General features: G+C 47.8%; 1 protein-coding gene across 5 annotated transcripts in view; it reads left to right on the top strand.

The window, feature by feature from the left end:
• Positions 1-707: 707 nt before the first annotated feature.
• Positions 708-22,034, top strand: part of RNF14 (ring finger protein 14) — a 161,753-nt gene continuing 140,426 nt past the window's right edge. For 2 of the 5 annotated variants that reach the window (XM_063928151.1, XM_063928147.1), the window contains exon 1: positions 9,848-9,974. The gene's annotated coding sequence lies outside the window, so the exon portion shown is untranslated. Of the gene's footprint in view, positions 781-9,847; positions 9,975-10,025; positions 10,049-22,034 lie in introns of those variants that run through there. The other 3 variants (XM_063928148.1, XM_063928150.1, XM_063928149.1) reach the window with 3 other exon arrangements.

Raw genomic sequence — 22,034 nt, 5'->3', positions numbered from 1 at the left:
TGTGTTTGTGACGTCAAACCAGGAACGACAAGCACTGAACTGATCGCAGATGCCGAGTAAGTCTGGAGCTACTCAGAAACTGCTAAGAAGTGTCTATTCGCAATTCTGCTAATCTTTCGTTCGCAATTTTAATATGCTAAGATTCACTCCCAGTAGGCGTCGGCTTAGCATGTGCAAATCTGCGAAAAAGCAGCTTGCGAGCGAACAACTCGGAATGACCCCCTATGTTGTGCTGATAAGTTAAAGCTTTGTTAGCAGTTTAATCTGGGGTTTTCATCTGGCTCTCTAACACTAGATGGGGCCCTGCGACCCAATACATTCACTGGCGTCACTAAAATGTTTGGAGGGGGCGAGCTGCCCCTTTGCCCCACCTGTTCTGACACCTAAGGTTAAGGTTTAGTTTTGGGTTAGGGTATTACAGATAGGGACTCTGGGCACAACAATTAATGCATAAATCGGGAATGAAAATATATTGCTATGGATTGTTTGAGTAAGGGGGGCCCCAAAGTGGTATCTTGCCTAGGGCCCCTTGAGGTCTAAATCCGGCTCTGCATTCCAACCAGCCAACTAGTTGGAATTATATCGTTCTGATGAATTGGTAGCTTTATACAGAGTGTGAACTGGTAACTGAACAGGAGGAGTCCATAGCAGCCGGGGTGTGGCAGTAGTAAATAAACACAGAACCTGTAGTATGAACACTTCTCCACAATCAGGAAGCAAAGTCCGACATGCCGGGAGAGTGTGTGAAAACAGCAGTACAGCTCCTCACCACTGACATAGGTAAGAGGTGATTATTGCAGAGGGTTCTAGCTAATCTGAATGTATATTCTGGTGCTCTGGATCCAGGAGAGAGTTTGAGCGATGCAGCGTAGATTAGGCTACCAGGCACAGAATAACTCAGCACAGCAGGTTTTTCTAGCAGGAGGAAGGTACAACTGTCAGATTGGAGCAGCTATGTTTCACCCAGGCAGAGCACTCGTTCAGCACATTCAGATTTACACCTAGCATATGGGACTGGTAGAGAGGTAGCGGAGGCAGGGCTCAGCACTCAGGGCATAAGCAAAATGGTCTTTGAGGCCCTATGACAGCATCAGTCACCAGGCAGAAATTCACATATGGCACTGCTGATGATCCCATCAGGGTTTGTGCAGAGCCAACAGCAGCGGTAGAGGAGCTCAGGCTGGGAGAAATAAACAGGAACCTGCGGTCCAGGTTAGGGGTCTATTTACTAAGCCTTGGATGTAGATAAAGTCGCTGGAGATTGGTACCAGCCAATCGGCTCCTAACTGACATTTTTCAAACCCAGCCTGTAACACTGCAGTTAGGATCCGATTGGCTGATACTTTATCTCCAGCGACTTTATCTCCATCCAAGGCTTAGTAAATAGACCCCTTAGAGTGGTGAGGTGAGGAGTCTTCAAGATATAAGGTGGGGATACTGTGCCCATTTTAGGCAGTGGTGAATACAGCGCTCAGTCCCAGCAACAAGGTGGATGGGCAGGCAGTGTAAGGTGGGATGTGTCATGCAACAAGTGGGGGTTGAGTCACATGTCAACTACAATAAAGTTGCCCCCTGGATGAATCAGCCCACCGGGAATCGTCTATGTCAGCTCTATGCCAAGCCGCTAGATGCATCATCGCTTGGAGTGAGATAAAATGGAGAGAGAAAAAGTAGCAGCCAGTCAGCTCCTTACTGTCACAGGCCTTGTTTGAAAATTTACATTTAGGAGCTGACTGGCTGCTACTTTTTCTCTCTCCATTTTATCACTCTCCAAGTGATGATGCATCTAGCCATGTGCTAGACATCTCCCCGCATGTCAGTGTGCCTGATCGTAGCTGTGCTAAATTTAGCACAGTTACGATCAACTCTGAATCACCCCCATTGTGCCTGTAACCACCACGGTGTTGGGACCTGAATGAGGACCATTGTGTATACAAAATGGAAAAAGAACAAGACAGCTGCAAGCTGTAGTGCACTTGTGAGGTAATTGTATGGTAAGTGTATATTTAGTTTTAGGTTTACAATCTTTATTATTAGTCAAAGATGGAAAAAAAAAGATTTCAGTCTATAGTGAATCCTAGTTTGGGCGAAATATTGTTTAAATTAAAACATAACAAATACATTTAATAAATAAAATAAAGACAAAGAAGCATGTTAGAAATTTGATGAAGTGGTTAAAAGAATTACGTTTGATCCAGCAACCGCCACTTGTATTTTCCAATAATGTCACTATTTGTATATATCACTGCCATTACTGCCTTTTATACCAATACAGGGTTGTATTTTTTATAATGTTTACAATACCTTATACACTTACATTATACATTGCTTTCCCATATAATTGGTATATGATTTTCTATATGTCAGGTCGTCATCTATTTCCCTTTTCTATCAGGGGTTATAACTTTGTCATAGGTAAGATAATAAGATTTTACTTACCGATAAATCTATTTCTCGTAGTCCGTAGTGGATGCTGGGACTCCGTCAGGACCATGGGGATTAGCGGCTCCGCAGGAGACAGGGCACAAAAATAAAAGCTTTAGGACTAGGTGGTGTGCACTGGCTCCTCCCCCCATGACCCCCCTCCAAGCCTCAGCTAGGATACTGTGCCCGGACGAGCGTACACAATAAGGAAGGATTTTGAATCCCGGGTAAGACTCATCCCCAGCCACACCAATCACACCGTACAACTTGTGATCTGAACCCAGTTAACAGTATGACAAACGTAGGAGCCTCTGAACAGACGGCTCACAACAATAACAACCCGATTTTTTTGTAACAATAACTATGTACAAGTATTGCAGACAATCCGCACTTGGGATGGGCGCCCAGCATCCACTACGGACTACGAGAAATAGATTTATCGGTAAGTAAAATCTTATTTTCTCTGACGTCCTAGTGGATGCTGGGACTCCGTCAGGGCCATGGGGATTATACCAAAGCTCCCAAACGGGCGGGAGAGTGCGGATGACTCTGCAGCACCGAATGAGAGAACTCCAGGTCCTCTTTAGCCAGGGTATCAAATTTGTAGAATTTTACAAACGTGTTCTCCCCCGACCACGTAGCTGCTCGGCAGAGTTGTAATGCCGAGACCCCTCGGGCAGCCGCCCAAGATGAGCCCACCTTCCTTGTGGAATGGGCCTTGATAGATTTAGGCTGTGGCAGGCCTGCCACAGAATGTGCAAGTTGAATTGTGCTACAAATCCAACGAGCAATCGTCTGCTTAGAAGCAGGAGCACCCAGCTTGTTGGGTGCATACAGTATAAACCGAGTCAGATTTTCTGACTCCAGCCGTCCTTGAAATATATATTTTCAATGCCCTGACAACGTCCAGCAACTTGGAATCCTCCAAATCGCTAGTAGCCGCAGGCACCACAATAGGCTGGTTCAGGTGAAACGCTGAAACCACCTTAGGCAGAAACTGAGGACGCGTCCGCAGTTCTGCCCTGTCCGAATGGAAAATCAGATATGGGCTTTTATACGATAAAGCCGCCAATTCTGACACTCTCCTGGCTGAAGCCAGGGCCAGTAGCATGGTTACTTTCCATGTAAGATATTTCAAATCCACCGATTTGAGTGGCTCAAACCAATGGGATTTGAGAAAATCCAAAACTACATTAAGATCCCACGGAGCCACTGGGGGCACAACCGGGGGCTGTATATGTAGTACTCCTTTTACAAAAGTCTGGACTTCAGGAACTGAAGCCAATTCTTTCTGGAAGAAAATCGACAGGGCCGAAATTTGAACCTTAATGGACCCTAATTTGAGGCCCATAGACAATCCTGTTTGCAGGAAATGTAGGAATCGACCCAGTTGAAATTCCTCCGTCGGGGCCTTCCTGGCCTCACACCACGCAACATATTTTCTCCAAATGCGGTGATAATGTTGTGCAGTCACCTCCTTCCTCGCTTTTACCAGGGTAGGGATGACCTCTTCCGGAATGCCTTTTTCCCTTAGAATTCGGCGTTCAACCGCCATGCCGTCAAACGCAGCCGCGGTAAGTCTTGGAATAGACACGGTCCCTGCTGAAGCAGGTCCCGTCTTAGAGGTAGAGGCCACGGATCTTCCGTGAGCATCTCCTGAAGTTCCGGGTACCAAGTTCTTCTTGGCCAATCCGGAGCCACGAGTATCGTTCTTACTCCCCTTTGCCGTATAATTCTCAGTACTTTTGGTATGAGAGGCAGAGGAGGAAACACATACACTGACTGGAACACCCACGGTGTTACCAGAGCGTCCACAGCTATTGCCTGAGGGTCTCTTGACCTGGCGCAATACCTGTCCAGTTTTTTGTTGAGGCGGGACGCCATCATATCCACCTTTGGTTTTTCCCAACGGTTCACAATCATGTGGAAGACTTCTGGATGAAGTCCCCACTCTCCCGGGTGTAGATCGTGTCTGCTGAGGAAGTCCGCTTCCCAGTTGTCCACTCCCGGAATGAACACTGCTGACAGTGCTATCACATGATCTTCCGCCCAGCGAAGAATCCTTGCAGCTTCTGCCATTGTCCTCCTGCTTCTTGTGCCGCCCTGTCTGTTTACGTGGGCGACTGCCGTGATGTTGTCCGACTGGATCAACACCGGCTGACCCTGAAGCAGGGGTTTTGCCAGGCTTAGAGCATTGTAAATCGCTCTTAGCTCCAGTATATTTATGTGAAGAGACATCTCCAGGCTTGACCACACTCCCTGGAAGTTTCTTCCCTGTGTGACCGCTCCCCAGCCTCTCAGACTGGCATCCGTGGTCACCAGGACCCAGTCCTGTATGCCGAATCTGCGTCCCTCTAACAGATGAGCACTCTGCAACCACCACAGAAGAGACACCCTTGTCCGTGGAGACAAAGTTATCCGCTGATGCATCTGCAGATGCGATCCGGACCATTTGTCCAGCAGATCCCACTGAAAAGTTCGTGCGTGGAATCTGCCGAATGGAATCGCTTCGTAAGAAGCCACCATTTTTCCCAGGACTCTTGTGCATTGATGCACAGACACTTTTCCTGGTTTTAGGAGGTTCCTGACAAGTTCGGATAACTCCCTGGCTTTCTCCTCCGGAAGAAACACCTTTTTCTGAACCGTGTCCAGAATCATTCCCAGGAACAGCAGACGTGTCGTCCGGGTCAATTGAGATTTTGGAAAATTCAGAATCCACCCGTGCTGTTGCAGCACTACTTGGGTTAGTGCTACTACGTCCCCCAGCTGTTCTCTGGACCTTGCCCTTATCAGGAGATCGTCCAAGTAAGGGATAATGAATACGCCTTTTCTTCGCAGAAGAAACATCATTTCGGCCATTACCTTGGTAAAGCCCCGAGGTGCCGTGGACAATCCAAACGGCAGCGTCTGAAACTGATAATGACAGTTTTGCACCACGAACCTGAGGTACCCTTGATGTGAAGGGCAAATTGGGACATGCAGGTAAGCATCCTTGATGTCCAGGGACACCATAAAGTCCCCTTCTTCCAGATTCGCTATCACTGCTCTGAGTGACTCCATCTTGAACTTGAATTTTTGTATGTACAGGTTCAAAGATCTCAGATTTAGAATAGGTCTTACCGAGCCGTCCGGCTTCGGTACCACAAATAGTGTGGAATAATACCCCTTTCCCTGTTGTAGGAGGGGTACCTTGACTATCACCTGCTGAGAATACAGCTTGTGAATGGCTTCCAATACCGTCGCCCTGTCTGAGGGAGACGTTGGCAGAGCAGACTTTAGGAACCGGCGAGGGGGAGACTTCTCGAATTCCAACCTGTAACCCTGAGATACTACCTGCAGGATCCAGGGGTCCACCTGTGAGTGAGCCCACTGTGCGCTGAAATTCTTGAGTCGACCCCCCACCGCCCCTGAGTCCGCTTGTAAAGGCCCAACGTCATGCTGAGGGCTTTGCAGAAGCCGGGGAGGGCTTCTGCTCCTGGGAGGGAGCTGCTTGGTGCACTCTCTTACCCTTTCCTTTGCCTCGGGGCAGATATGACTGTCCTTTTGCCCGCTTGTTCTTATAGGAACGAAAGGACTGCGGCTGAAAAGACGGTGTCTTTTTCTGTTGGGAGGGGACCTGAGGTAAAAAGGTGGATTTCCCGGCTGTTGCCGTTGCCACCAAATCCGATAGACCGACCCCAAATAATTCCTCCCCTTTATACGGCAATACTTCCATATGCCGTTTGGAATCCGCATCACCTGACCACTGTCGCGTCCATAAACTTCTTCTGGCAGATATGGACATCGCACTTACTCTCGATGCCAGAGTGCAAATATCCCTCTGAGCATCTCGCATATAAAGAAAAGCATCCTTTAAGTGCTCTATAGTCAATAAAATACTGTCCCTATCCAGGGTATCAATATTTTCAGTCAGGGAATCCGACCAAACCACCCCAGCACTGCACATCCATGCAGAGGCGATGGCTGGTCGCAGTATAACACCAGTATGAGTGTATATACTTTTCAGGGTAGTTTCCAGCCTCCTATCAGCTGGATCCTTGAGGGCGGCCATTTCAGGAGACGGTAACGCCACTTGTTTTGATAAGCGTGTGAGTGCCTTATCCACCCTAGGGGGTGTTTCCCAGCGTGCCCTAACCTCTGGCGGGAAAGGATATAATGCCAATAACTTCTTTGAAATTAGCCGTTTTCTATCGGGGTTAACCCACGCTTCATCACACACTTCATTCAATTTCTCTGATTCAGGAAAAACTACAGGTAGTTTTTTCAGACCCCACATAATACCCCTTTTTGTGGTACTTGCAGTATCAGAGATATGCAAAGCCTCCTTCATTGCCGTGATCATATAACGTGTGGCCCTGCTGGAAAATACGTTTGTTTCTTCACCGTCGACACTAGATTCGGTGTCCGTGTCTGGGTCTGTGTCGACCGACTGAGGTAAAGGGCGTTTTACAGCCCCTGACGGTGTCTGAGACGCCTGGACAGGTACTAACTGGTTTGCCGGCCGTCTCATGTCGTCAACTGATTTTTGTAACGTGCTGACATTATCACGTAATTCCATAAACAAAGCCATCCATTCCGGTGTCGACTCCCTAGGGGGTGACATCACCATTACCGGCAATTGCCCCGCATTCACACCAACATCGTCCTCATACATGTCGACACACACGTACCGACACACAGCAGACACACAGGGAATGCTCTTATCGAAGACAGGACCCCACTAGCCCTTTGGGGAGACAGAGGGAGAGTTTGCCAGCACACACCCAAGCGCTATAAATATATAGGAACAACCCTACAGAAGTGTTGTTTCCTTTATAGCAGCTTAATATATCAATATCGCCAAAAAAGTGCCCCCCCTCTCTGTTTTTTTACCCTGTTTCTGTAGTGCAGTGCAGGGGAGAGTCCTGGGAGCCTTCCTCGCAGCGGAGCTGTGCAGGAAAATGGCGCTGTGTGCTGAGGAGATAGGCCCCGCCCCCTATTTCGGCGGGCTCTTCTCCCGGTGTTTGTGAGACCTGGCAGGGGTTAAATACATCCATATAGCCCCAGGGGCTATATGTGATGTATTTTTAGCCAGAACAAGGTATTATCATTGCTGCCCAGGGCGCCCCCCCCCCAGCGCCCTGCACCCTCAGTGACCGCTGGTGTGAAGTGTGCTGACAACAATGGCGCACAGCTGCAGTGCTGTGCGCTACCTCATGAAGACTGAAAAGTCTTCTGCCGCCGGTTTCTGGACCTCTTCACTTTTCGGCATCTGCAAGGGGGTCGGCGGCGCGGCTCCGGGACCGGACTCCATGGCTGGGCCTGTGTTCGATCCCTCTGGAGCTAATGGTGTCCAGTAGCCTAAGAAGCCAATCCATCCTGCACGCAGGTGAGTTCACTTCTTCTCCCCTAAGTCCCTCGTTGCAGTGAGCCTGTTGCCAGCAGGACTCACTGAAAATAAAAAACCTAATAACTTTTTCTAAGCAGCTCTTTAGGAGAGCCACCTAGATTGCACCCTGCTCGGACGGGCACAAAAACCTAACTGAGGCTTGGAGGGGGGTCATGGGGGGAGGAGCCAGTGCACACCACCTAGTCCTAAAGCTTTTATTTTTGTGCCCTGTCTCCTACGGAGCCGCTAATCCCCATGGTCCTGACGGAGTCCCAGCATCCACTAGGACGTCAGAGAAACTTAGTTATGGATGGCGGTGATTAGGTCGACATGAGTTAGGCCGACATACATTGGGTTGACCACGTTTGGTCGACATGGCTTTTTCACAATTTTTTACAATTTTTTCCCCTTTTTGATGCTTAACGCAGAGCTGTAACTAGGTGTGTGCCGATGGTGCCTTGCCCACAGCGCAAATGCACTGAGGGCGCACCATCGAGCATCACACCCACACGGCCGCAGATTCACTGTTTTAGGTGGCGTTGCCCCGCCTGCGTCCCGCTGACAGTGGCGCCGCCTGCGTCCCGCTGAAGCCGCTGCCGCCCACACGACTGTGTCCTTCTGCTGAAGCCGCCACCCGCCCACCCGTGTCCCGGTGAAGCCGCCCGTCCGCCTATCTACAGCTTAAACCGCCGCTGCTGCTGAGGTCCCGGCAGCGTTGCAGCTGAGTTCTGTGAAGTGGACAGGAGGAGTCAGGATCCGGTAACAGCACGTAAGTGCCTACACAGACACTACACTACACTATACTACACTATACTACAATACACTACACTACACTATATTACACTACACTTCACTACACTATATTACAGTACACTTCACTACAGTACACTACACTACACTACTGTATATTACACTACACTTCACTACAGTACACTACACTACACCACAGTACACTTCACTACACTACACTCTAAGGGGGAGGGGGGGGGGGAATTGCCTGCCGTACTGTGTTAAAGGGGGACCCTGCCTGCCATAATGTGTGAAAGGGGGACCTATCCTGACGTAACGTGTAAAAGGTGGACTCTTTCTGCTGTAATGTGTAAAAGGGAACGCTGTCTGCTGTAACGTGTAAAAGGTGGACGCTGTCTGCCGTAATGTGTAAAAAGGGGACTCTGTCTGCCGTAATGCGTAAAAAAGGGGACTCTGTCTGCCGTAATGCGTAAAAAAGGGGACTCTGTCTGCCGTAATGTGTAAAAAGGGGACTCTGTCTGCCGTAATGCGTAAAAAAGGGGACTCTGTCTGCCGTAATGTGTAAGAAGGGGACCCTGTCTGCCGTAATGTGTAAAAAGGGGACTCTGTCTGCCGTAATGCGTAAAAAAGGGGACTCTGTCTGCCGTAATGTGTAAGAAGGGGACGCTGTCTGCCATAATGTGTAAGATGGAGACTCTACCTGGTATAGCGGTGTTACTGTGCGGCGTAATTTGAATAATGGAGACTACTGTGCACCATTATATGAATTGGTATAATTTTGTGGCCACACCCATTTCCTTAGAAGCCACGCCCCTATATTTTTTGTACGCGCATGCGGCGCGCACTGCCGCCGGTTTACATTAAGGGGGGGCGCTAATGCTGTTTCTTGCACACAGCGCTAAAATGTCTAGTTACGGCACTGGATTAACCATACCTCCCAACTTTCTGTTCTTGTGGAGCGGGACTTAACGATCCACGTGGACTACAATTGGGAACGGTAACCTGTGCCGGGGGGCAGCAGTAGTGGAGTGAGGCACCTTGTCCGAAGCATGGCGAGCGAACACGGTGCACTAATTGGGGTTCCCTGTCACTTTACGAAGAAAACGACACCAAAAAAACAAAAAAAAAACCTCATGTTGACCTTGTTCCATGTCGACATAATGACAATGTCGACATAGCGACCATGTCGACCAAGTGCATGTCGACCAAACGGTCGATCCAATGTATGTCGACCTAATGAATCACACCCCCTGGTTATAGGAGAGATTAATCCCCACATTGTATAGGATGATGGCTTGAGACCTCTTGTCCAGGGGGTGGCGCTGCCACTAACCAGCAGTACATTGCCGCTGTGGGTGCCACCTCTTCCCACAGTGCCGGACACGTCTCTATGAGCACCGGGACTGGCTGCTGGCAGCTTGCAGATGCACAGGTTAGTAGTAGTACTTGCTGCTGCAGCTGGCGGTGGGTGGGTTAGCGACACATCGGGCCGTGATTACTCCCCAGGTCTGCGTGCAATGCACAGATACCGGTCATGTGCAGAGTAATATCCCCGGATGCTGTGAGCTCTATACAAGCAGGCGTAACTCACCTGTCATGCATTATGCAATCACACAGTGCTGTGTACAGAGCAATGTGTCATACTGTCCCATGCTGTGTGTTACTCTGTGCATACACTATACCGTGAGATTTACAGTGTATGATACAGTGCCATACATTGTATTATCATATGCAGTGTGTTTAACTTTATATATAACACAGTTTCGTATAGTATACAGTGTTTTGTGTTGCATGCTATCCTTTCCAATACAATATATAGCAAACGATGCCATGCCAGTGTATTATTATACTTACAGTACATATGTAGTACACAGTCATGAATGCCCCATGTGATAACTTGTATTCTATTTCCCCTGATATATGCAGTTGTCATTCTATGATAAAGTGGATTATACTGTCCAGGATACATTTCTGCTATTAATTAAACCAGAATGTTGTTTTTTGAATTTTTGTTCAGGTTCTTATTAAAATAATAAAAATGTGGCCTAACTAAGCCTAAATTATAGAGTACAGCATAATAATTTGATTTCAAGACAAAAACCTGCAGAGTTTAGGGTTACCAGGTCAGGCATTTAATATAGAAATTGGCGATACAGTATGTCTCTAGTGCTTTGGAAGCGAGCTGTATATGTATCAGTTACAAGTAAGACATCTGAATTGTTGTGGGACTGGACCATGTATAGACCACAATAAACGTGGTTTCCAAATGCAATCTGGCTGGACCAATATGCAGCACTTAACCTTATGTATCAAAAATATTTATCATTCAGGTGCAGCTTGTGTATTAAACGTGTTTAATTTTAAATACTGACCCGACAACCTTTTAAGGGCTTGTTTACATGAGCGCATATATGTTCAGATTTATGTCAGCCATATAAAGCAGGCCATGTATGAAATACAAATGTCCAAAGGCAGATACTGTACTAAAATTAGTATATTATTCAATTTCCTAGATTATTATACATTGTAATGTATTATAAAGCTCTTCTTAAAATCTCCCTGCAATCTTTCTCCTGCAAAACAATGTAAATTATTGGTTACCATGTAGGTGGATTTGCTGAGTCACCTCGGTGTGTAATACAGTGTACTGCTGCTGTCATCCAGGTACCTGGCATGCCTGCATATTTTATCCTTCAGAACCTGTTACCAATATCTTCTATTTACCTGTTCTGAATAGGTAGCATAGGCATGGAGTCTCATAACCTCAGCTCTATATGCCAGTGATATTCCATATTATTGGGATCACCTCTGCTCCCTACCAGTATAGATATTGTGAGCCAACTTTTGACTACAAAGGAGCAACACTACAGAAGATATCCAATTGTATACTGTGACTTCCGTGTGGACTCCACCCACCCTTTTTCTGCAGGCAATGCAGTCTATCCAGTTTTGTTATTAATGCCATGTTATTCTATGCATATATGGAACAATACCCAATTTTACATGGGGGAGGAGGATCAGTTTAGCGCAGTGTGCCATTCTGGAATGGCACATTGTGCTTGCTGGCATGGCAATTTTCCCCCGAAACCTCTATAGGGTGCGTTGGAAAACTTGCAATGCCAGTGAAAACTCACTATGTCATCCCTACTGTATATGGTTAATATGTGTGCATCTGGGCATCATGGCAATGCCTGGTGGCACTTTGGGTTTAGTTAAATTTAACCCACTTGTATCATACATGCATTTATATAATCTCGATTAGACTACTGTAATGCCCTCTACCCTGGTCTCGCAGCAAAAGATTTGCACCACTTACAGTTGGTACAAAACACAGCTGCCAGGTTGTTAGCCAACCAGCCCCATTTCAGCCACATAACACCCATCCTCTACTTCCTCCACTGGTTGCCTGTAAAATGGTGAAGATGGTGATTCGTCTTCAAGACTGTTTCTCTGACGTCCTAAGTGGATGCTGGGGACTCCGTCAGGACCATGGGGATTAGCGGCTCCGCAGGAGACAGGACACAAAAGTAAAAGCTTTTAGGATCAGGTGGTGTGCACTGGCTCCTCCCCCTATGACCCTCCTCCAAGCCTCAGTTAGATTTTTGTGCCCGGCCGAGAAGGGTGCAATCTAGGTGGCTCTCCTAAAGAGCTGCTTAGAGTAAAAGTTTTGTTAGGTTTTTTATTTTCAGTGAGTCCTGCTGGCAACAGGCTCACTGCATCGAGGGACTTAGGGGAGAGAAGTGAACTCACCTGCATGCAGGATGGATTGGCTTCTTAGGCTACTGGACACCATTAGCTCCAGAGGGAGTCGGAACACAGGTCTCACCCTGGGGTTCGTCCCGGAGCCGCGCCGCCGACCCCCTTGCAGATGCCGAAAAATGAAGAGGTCCAGAAACCGGCGGCAGAAGACTTTTCAGTCTTCATAAGGTAGTGCACAGCACTGCAGCTGTGCGCCATTGTTGTCAGCACACTTCATAGCAGCGGTCACTGAGGGTGCAGGGCGCTGGGGGGGGCGCCCTGGGCAGCAATGATAGTACCTTATTCTGGCTAAAAATACATCGCATATAGCCCCTGGGGGCTATATGGATGTATTTAACCCCTGCCAGGTCTCAGAAAAACGGGAGAAGAAGCCCGCCGAAAAGGGGGCGGGGCCTATTCTCCTCAGCACACAGCGCCATTTTCCCTCACAGAAATGCTGGTGGGAAGGTTCCCAGGCTCTCCCCTGCACTGCACTACAGAAACAGGGTTAAAACAGAGAGGGGGGGCACTTATTTGGCGATATGACTATATATATTAAAATGCTATAAGGGAAAAACACTTATATAAAGGTTGTCCCTGTATAATTATAGCGTTTTTGGTGTGTGCTGGCAAACTCTCCCTCTGTCTCCCCAAAGGGCTAGTGGGGTCCTGTCCTCTATCAGAGCATTCCCTGTGTGTGTGCTGTGTGTCGGTACGTGTGTGTCGACATGTATGAGGACGATGTTGGTGAGGAGGCGGAGGAATTGCCTGTAATGGTGATGTCACTCTCTAAGGAGTCGACACCGGAATGGATGGCTTATTCAAGGAATTACGTGATAATGTCAACAGAGACGGCCGGCAAACAAAATAGTACCTGTCCAGGCGTCTCAAACACCGTCAGGGGCTTTAAAACGCCCATTTACCTCAGTCGGTCGACACAGACACGGACACTGATTTCAGTGTCGACGGTGAAGAAACAAACGTATTTTCCTTTAGGGCCACACGTTACTTGTTAAGGGCAATGAAGGAGGTGGTACATATTTCTGATACTACAAGTACCACAAAAAAGGGTATTATGTGGGGTGTGAAAAAACTACCTGTAGTTTTTCCTGAATCAGATAAATTAAATGAAGTGTGTGATGATGCGTGGGTTTCCCCCGATAGAAAATTATTGGCGGTATACCCTTTCCCGCCAGAAGTTAGGGCGCGTTGGGAAACACCCCTTAGGGTGGATAAGGCGCTCACACGCTTATCAAAACAAGTGGCGGTACCGTCTCCAGATAGGGCCGTCCTCAAGGAAAATATCCTAAGAAGTATATACACACATACTGGTGTTATACTGCGACCAGCGATCGCCTCAGCCTGGATGTGCAGAGCTGGGGTGGCTTGGTCGGATTCCCTGACTAAAAATATTGATACCTTTGACAGGGACAGTATTTTATTGACTATAGAGCATTTAAAGGATGCATTTCTATATATGCGAGATGCACAGAGGGATATTTGCACTCTGGCATCAAGAGTAAGTGCGATGTCCATATCTGCCAGAAGATGTTTATGGACACGACAGTGGTCAGGTGATGCAGATTCCAAACGGCACAAAGAAGTATTGCCGTATAAAGGGGAGGAGTTATTTGGGGTCGGTCCATCGGACCTGGTGGCCACGGCAACTGCTGGAAAATCCACAGTTTTTACCCTAAGTCACATCTCTGCAGAAAAAGACACCGTCTTTTCAGCCTCAGTCCTTTCGTCCCCATAAGAGTCATATCTGCCCAGGGATAGAGGAAAGGGAAGAAGACTGCAGCAGGCAGCCCATTCCCAGGAACAGAAGCCCTCCACTGCTTCTGCCAAGTTTCTCAGCATGACGCTGGGGCCGTACAGGACCCCTGGATCCTACAAGTAGTATCCCAGGGGTTACAGATTGGAAAGTCGAGACGTTTCCCCCTCGCAGGTTCCTGAAGTCTGCTTTACCAACGTCTCCCTCCGACAGGGAGGCAGTATTGGAAACAATTCACAAGCTGTATTCCCAGCAGGTGATAATCAAAGTACACCTCCTACAACAAGGAAAGGGGTATTATTCCACACTATGTTGTGGTACTGAAGCCAGAAGGCTCGGTGAGACCTATTCTAAATCTGAAATATTTGAACACTTACAAAGGTTCAAATCAAGATGGAGTCACTCAGAGCAGTGATAGCGAACCAGGAAGAAGGGGACTATAGGGTGTCCCGGGACATCAGGGATACTTACCTCCATGTCCCAATTTGCCCTTCTCACCAAGGGTACCTCAGGTTCGTGGTACAGAACTGTCACTATCAGTTTCAGACGCTGCCGTTTGGATTGTCCACGGCACCCCGGGTCTTTACCAAGGTAATGGCCGAAATGATGATTCTTCTTCAAAGAAAATGGACGACCTCCTGATAAGAGCAAGGTCCATAGAACAGTTGGAGGTCGAAGTAGCACTATCTCAAGTAGTTCTACGACAGCACGGGTGGATTCTAAATATTCAAAAACCGCAGTTGTTTCCGATGACACATCGGCTGTTCCTAGGGATGATTCTGGACACAGTCCAGAAAAGAGTGTTTCTCCCGGAGAAGAAAGCCAGGGAGTTATCCGAGCTAGTCAGGAACCTCCTAAAACCAGGAAAAGTGTCAGTGCATCATTGCACAAGGGTCCTGGGAAAAATGGTGGCTTCTTACGAAGCGATTCCATTCGGCAGTTTTCACGCAAGAACTTTTCAGTGGGATCTGCTGGAAAAATGGTCCGGATCGCATCTTCAGATGCATCAGCGGATAACCCTGTCTCCAAGGACAAGGGTGTTTCTTCTGCGGTGGCTGCAAAGTACTCATCTACTAATGGGCCGCAGATTCGGCATTCAGGAAGGGTCCTGGTGACCAGGGATGCTAGCCTGAGAGGCTGGGGAGCAGTCACACAGGGAAAAAAATTTCCAGGGAGTGTGATCAAGTCTGGAGAATTATCTCCACATAAATATACTGGAGCTAAGGGCAAGTTACAATGCTCTAAGCTTAGCAAGACCTCTGCTTCAAGGTCAGCCGGTATTGATCCAGTGGGACAACATCACGGCAGTCGCCCACGTAAACAGACAGGGCGGCACAAGAAGCAGAAGGGCAATAGCAGAAACTGCAAGGATTCTTCGCTGGGCGGAAAATCAGGTGATAGCACTGTCAGCAGTGTTCATTCCGACGCCCGGGAGAGTGGGGACTTCATCGGGAAGTCTTCCACATGAGTGTGAACCATTGGGAAAGACCAAAGGTGGACATGATGGCGTCCCGCCTGAACAAAAAACTGGACAGGTATTGCGCCAGGTCAAGAGACCCTCAGGCAATAGCTGTGGACGCTCTGTGTCACAACTGAGGGCCTGAGCTGACGGGAGGCAGCCTCAGTTGTAGGGGCTGAGATGTACCGGAACCTGGGAGGTTGTATCAGACCCCTGGACATGTAAGTAACATGAATAATAACTGCCCGAAGGCGTGACCACGACAACTTGGATAAAAGTCAATGATGTTTATTATGACAACTCCGCAACACAGCAGCAGTAAAAGAAAACGTAAAAGTCAGCAAAGAATAAATACAGTTCCTGGGTACTACAGGATGGCAGGAGCCACAGGGTACTGGTAGTGTGAGATAGTTCTTATGATCTTCTAGATGGAAAGTCCTTACCAGGCCCGACTGTAGCAATGGAGATAACCCAGGATTGTGCCAGCTGGTGTTCCAGGAAAAGCTGGGTTGCTGAAGATAAAACAGCTGCTGTGGATACTGGCTGGAACCAGACTGTTGTTAGTGGATACTGGCTGGAACCAGTTAAATAATAAATGAACTTGGGAGCGATGAAATATGAACTGAAATGTAGAACTTGAGAGCGGAGAAATAATAATACCGGTGGAGAGTGGTAAAGTGTAGAAAGGACACCGGCCCTTTAAGGGAAGCTGTACTCTGCTGGAAGCTGAGCTGGAAGCAGATAATGTTGTAGCTGGAAACAGATGAATCCACAATGGATTGGAGAGTCAGGCTACACCGCAGGTGGAATGCTGGTGCGGGTCTCTATGGTGGAAGTCTTGAGACAGGAGCTGGAACCTGGAAGACAATCACAGGAGAGAGACAAACAGGAACTAGGTTTGACAACCAAAGCACTGACGCCTTCCTTGCTCAGGCACAGTGTATTTATACCTGCAGCAAGGAAGGGATTGGCTAGGCAATTATGCAGATTATCAATACTGAGAACAGATTGGTGGAAATGATCAGCTGACAGAATCCAAGATGGCTGCGCCCATGCAGACACTTGGAGGGAAGTTTGGTTTGTAATCCATGTGGTAATGAAAACAGTAATGGCGGCGCCGGCCACCGGAGACAGGAGGCGCCAGGCTGACAGATGCACATCCAACCACGCGGACACAGCGGAGGCCGCGGCTGACGTAATCGCCACTCAGACACTCTGCATGCAGAAGTTCAGGGACGGCGGCGGAGGCCGCGGGAGACGCCATGCCAGGTGTAATATGGCGTTTACTGTGACAGCGTCCCAGAGTGACAGGAGAGGATACAGGAATGTACACATCAGGATAACAGATGGGATCCGGTCCTGGAGCGCTGAGCCAGCCTTAGGAGGCATCTGATGGGTAAGAAATGGCGTCCAGATACCCGGATCGTGACACTCTGGTAACACCGTGGGTGTACCAGTCAGTGTATGTGTTCCTTCCTCTGCCTCTCATACACAAGGTACTGAGAATTATAAGACGGAGAGGAGTAAGAACTATACTCGTGGCTCTGGATTGGCCAAGAAGGACTTGGTACCCGGAACTTCAAGAGATGCTCACAGAGGACTCATGGCCTCTGCCGCTAAGAAGGGACCTGCTTCAGCAGGGACCCTGTCTGTTCCAAGACTTACCGCGGCTGCGTTTGACGGCATGGCGGTTGAACGCCGGATCCTGAAGGAAAAAGGCATTCCTGAGGAAGTCATTCCTATCCTGATCAAAGCCAGGAAGGAGGGGACCGCACAACATTATCACCGTATTTGGCGAAAAATTGTTGCGTGGTGTGAGGCCAGGAGGGCCCCCACGGAGGAATTTTAACTCGGTCGATTCCTGCATTTCCTGAAGACAGGAGTGTCTATGGGCCTCAAATTGGGGTCCATTAAGGTTCAGATTTCGGCCCTTTCGATTTTCTTCCAGAAAGAATTGGCTTCAGTTCCTGAAGTCCAGACGTTTGTTAAGGGAGTATTGCATATACAGCCCCTTTTGTGCCTCCAGTGGCACCGTGGGATCTCAACGTAGTGTTGGGATTCCTCAAATCACATTGGTTTGAACCGCTCAAATCTGTGGATTTTAAATATCTCACATGGAAAGTGACCATGCGGTTGGCCCTGGCCTCGGCCAGGCGAGTGTCAGAATTGGTGGCTTTGTCTTACAAAAGCCCATATCTGATTTTCCATTCGGACAGGGCAGAACTGCGGACTCGTCCCCAGTTTCTTCCTAAGGTGGTGTCAGCGTTTCACCTGAACCAACCTATTGTGGTACCTGCGGATACTAGGGACTTGGAGGACTCCAAGTTGCTAGACGTTGTCAGGGCCCTGAAAATATATGTTCCAGGACGGCTGGAGTCAGAAAGTCTGACTCGCTGTTTATACTTTATGCACCCAACAAGCTGGGTGCTCCTGCTTCTAAGCAGACGATTGCTCGTTGAATTTGTAGTACAATTCAGCTCGCACATTCTGTGGCAGGCCTGCCACAGCCAAAATCTGTAAATGCCCAATCCACAAGGAAGGTGGGCTCATCTTGGGCGGCTGCCCGAGGGGTCTCGGCTTTACAACTTTGCCGAGCTGCTACTTGGTCAGGGGCAAACACGTTTGCAAAATTCTACAAATTTGATACCCTGGCTGAGGAGGACCTGGAGTTCTCTCGTTCGGTGCTGCAGAGCCATCCGCACTCTCCCGCCCGTTTGGGAGCTTTGGTATAATCCCCATGGTCCTGACGGAGTCCCCAGCATCCACTTAGGACGTCAGAGAAAATAAGAATTTACTTACCGATAATTCTATTTCTCGTAGTCCGTAGTGGATGCTGGGCGCCCATCCCAAGTGCGGATTGTCTGCAATACTTGTACATAGTTATTGTTACAAAAATCGGGTTATTATTGTTGTGAGCCATCTTTTCAGAGGCTCCGCTGTTATCATGCTGTTAACTGGGTTCAGATCACAGGTTGTACAGTGTGATTGGTGTGGCTGGTATGAGTCTTACCCGGGATTCAAAATCCTTCCTTATTGTGTACGCTCGTCCGGGCACAGTATCCTAACTGAGGCTTGGAGGAGGGTCATAGGGGGAGGAGCCAGTGCACACCACCTGATCCTAAAAGCTTTTACTTTTGTGCCCTGTCTCCTGCGGAGCCGCTAATCCCCATGGTCCTGACGGAGTCCCCAGCATCCACTACGGACTACGAGAAATAGAATTATCGGTAAGTAAATTCTTATTTTTTTTGACTTTCAAAGCACTACATGACCAGGGCCCAAGGTACCTGAAGCAGCTTCTCTTTCCATACTGCCCCGCTTAATTCCTGCAATCTGTAGATTAAGGACTTTTCGCAATACCTAAAATCTCCTGTAATTCATCTGGGGTTCAAGCTTTTAGCCATGTGGCTCCAACTCTGGAATTCGCTTCCCCGCACAGTGCGAGAGGCCCCAACTATAGAATACTTCAAAAGTAGACTCAAGACTTTCCTGTTGACTCAAGCATTTCCATAATTGTCCCTTTAGTATCTCCATGCTCTGTATATTATGAAAAGCTTTTCTGAACTTAATTGTTTCTGTACTGTATCGTGTTAATGGTATACGGTCCTAAGGTCGACACTCAGTTAGTTGACATGGTCATTAAGGTGACATGGAAAAAGTCAACACATGAAAAGGTTGCCATGAGTTTTTCTAATTTTCTGTCATTTTTTGAGTGAAGTAAGCCATGTGAGGGAAAACGGTGCACTAATTGGGGTTCCCGGTCACTTTACGAAGAAAACGACACCAAATAAACATAAATAACTCATGTCAACCTTTTTCCAGGTCTACCTGACAACCATGCCGACCTTTTCCTTGTGTTGACCTAGTGCCTGTCGACCCAATGAGTGTCGACCTAATTACTGTCGATCCAACAAACCCATTCCCATGTTAATACTGTTAAGTGCCTTGAGTCCTATTGGAGAAAGAGTACTATATACTGTAGCTAATATTTTTATTATTATTATTATTTCTCATACGTCCTAGAGGATGCTGGGGTCCACTTCAGTACCATGGGGTAAAGACAGTTCCGCAGGAGCCATGGGCACTTTAAGACTTTTCTAGAGTGTGAACTGGCTCCTCCCTCTATGCCCCTCCTCCATACCTCAGTTTAGAAAATATGCCCAGGCAGACTGGTCGCACTCCAGTGGAGCTCTACTGAGTTTCACTAAAAGACTTTGTTAGGTTTTTTATTTTCATGGAGACTGCTGGCAGCATGAAACCTACTCTCACTGGCATAACGTAGCATACTTTGTATTTACACTGTCCTACACCCCCGCCAGTATAAATATCTATTCTAAAGCTGAGGAAAAACGCGCCATTACAGGGAGCCAGCACACTGCTCAGCGCCATTTTCTCCCAGCAGCTGCAGGGCAAGAAACGTTGATCCTCCTCTCCACCTCTGAATCAAGTATCAGGGTGCAAAAAAAAAAGGGGGGGGGATGTAATATTTGGTGCTAAAACATATTATTCGTAATATAAAGCGCTTGAAGATCTCTGTGTACAAAGTACGCGACACAGGGATTTTGTCTCTGTGTACAAAGTACGCGACACTGGGATTTTTTCTTTTGGCGCTGATTTGTGAACTGGCAATTCCTTTCTGTGTCCTTCTGACAGACTTTACTGTGGGTCTGACCCCATTAAGCCCCGGAGTGTCTGTGGTGTGATTGTGCACGTGTGTGACATGTCTGAGGCAGGAAGCTCTTCCCCTGAGGGAACCCTTTTTAGGGACACAGAGTTTTAATGTGGTGGCGCTGCCGGCACACCACGAGCCTGAATGGGTGATAGACTTACGTGATAGTGTGAATCATATCAGTAAGAGATTGGATAAGTCTGAGTCTCATGCAGAAAACTGGAGAAAATCTGTTGAAGATGTGATTTTTAATAGTTCTGCCTTTTCATCCACAGGGGACCCCTCTGGGTCATTTACACAGGTTGTACAGACTGATACCGACATGGACTCTGATTCCTGTGTCGACACTAGTGATTTCAGGGGAATAGATCCAAAGTTAGCAAAAAACATTCAATACATGATTGTTGCTATAAAGGAGGTGTTAGAAGTTACGGAGCCCCCTCCTTTATCTCAGGAGAAGGCTTACTTTTATAAAGAAAAGAAAATTAACGTAACTTTTCCTCCATCTCATGAGCTGAACACTCTCTTTGAGGGAGTCTGGGTAAACCCTGAAAAGAAATTTCAGATTCCCAAAAGAATTCAGGTAGCTTACCCTTTCCCTGCAGAGGACAGGAAAAGGTGGGGGTCACCCCCCGTTTCAGACAGTGCCCTGTCACAGTTAACAAAAAAGGTGATTCTCCCTGCGCCTGGGACGGCTTCACTGAAGGAGCCGGCAGACCGCAAGTTGGAGAATACGTTGAAATCTATTTATATGGCCAATGGGACACTACTCAGGCCTACCATTGCCTGTGCGTGGTTGAGTAGTGCTGTTTGTAGTAGTGCTCCATTTGTGCCTCCTGTGGCACCATGGGACCTTAACGTGGGTTGCAGTTCCTTCAATCGGATTGGTTTGAACCTCTCCAGGAGATAGAATTTAAGTTTCTCACTTGGAAAGTGGTCATGCTGTTGGCCTTGGCATCCGCAAGAAGGGTGTCGGAGTTAGGGGCCTTGTCTCACAAGAGCCCGTACTTGATTTTCCATGAAGATAGGGCTGAGTTAAGAACTCGTCAGCAATTTCTTCCCAAGGTGGTTTCTTCTTTCCATATAAACCAACCTATTGTGGTGTCAGTGGCTACTGACACCTTAGCTGGTTCAAGGTCTCTGGATGTGGTTAGAGCTTTGAGAATTTGTTGCAAGAACAACTCGAATATGGAAAACAGAGGCTCTGTTTGTCCTGTATGTTCCCAACAAGATTGGGTGTCCTGCTTCTAAGCAGACAATTGCGCACTGGATCAGAGGTACGATTTAGCACGCTCATTCCACGGCAGGATTGCCGATACCGAATTCGGTGCATGCCCATTCTACTAGAAAGGTGGGCTCATCCTGGGCGGCTGCCCGGGGGGTCTCTGCGTTACAACTTTGCCGAGCAGCTACTTGGTCAGGGGCAAACACGTTTGCTAAGTTTTACAAGTTTGACACCTTGGCCGATGAGGACCTCAAGTTTGGTCAATCGGTACTGCAGGGTCATCCGCACTCTTCCGCCCGTACTGGAGCTTTGGTATAACCCATTGGTACTGAAGTGGACCCCAGCATCCTCTAGGACGTATGAGAAAACAGGATTTTAATACCTACCGGTAAATCCTTTTCTCATAGTCCGTAGAGGATGCTGGACACCCAGCCAGTGCGTTTTTTACCTGCAGTTGTTATTTTGTTAAAAATGTGTTCAGCACGGTTGCTGTAATGTTCATGCCCATTGGCATGTGTTTTGTTGAATGCCATGTGTGCGGCATGGTTGAAGTGTGAGCTGGTATGAATCTCACCGTTAACTTAAAAGGAATCTCACCGTTAACTTAAAAGTAAATGCTTTCCTCGAAAT

This window comes from Pseudophryne corroboree, chromosome 6 (assembly GCF_028390025.1).
Source record: "Pseudophryne corroboree isolate aPseCor3 chromosome 6, aPseCor3.hap2, whole genome shotgun sequence".
NCBI classification, from domain to species: Eukaryota; Metazoa; Chordata; class Amphibia; order Anura; family Myobatrachidae; genus Pseudophryne; species Pseudophryne corroboree.
Note: the sequence above shows the minus strand (reverse complement) of the source record. Positions and strands in the feature narration are given on the sequence as shown.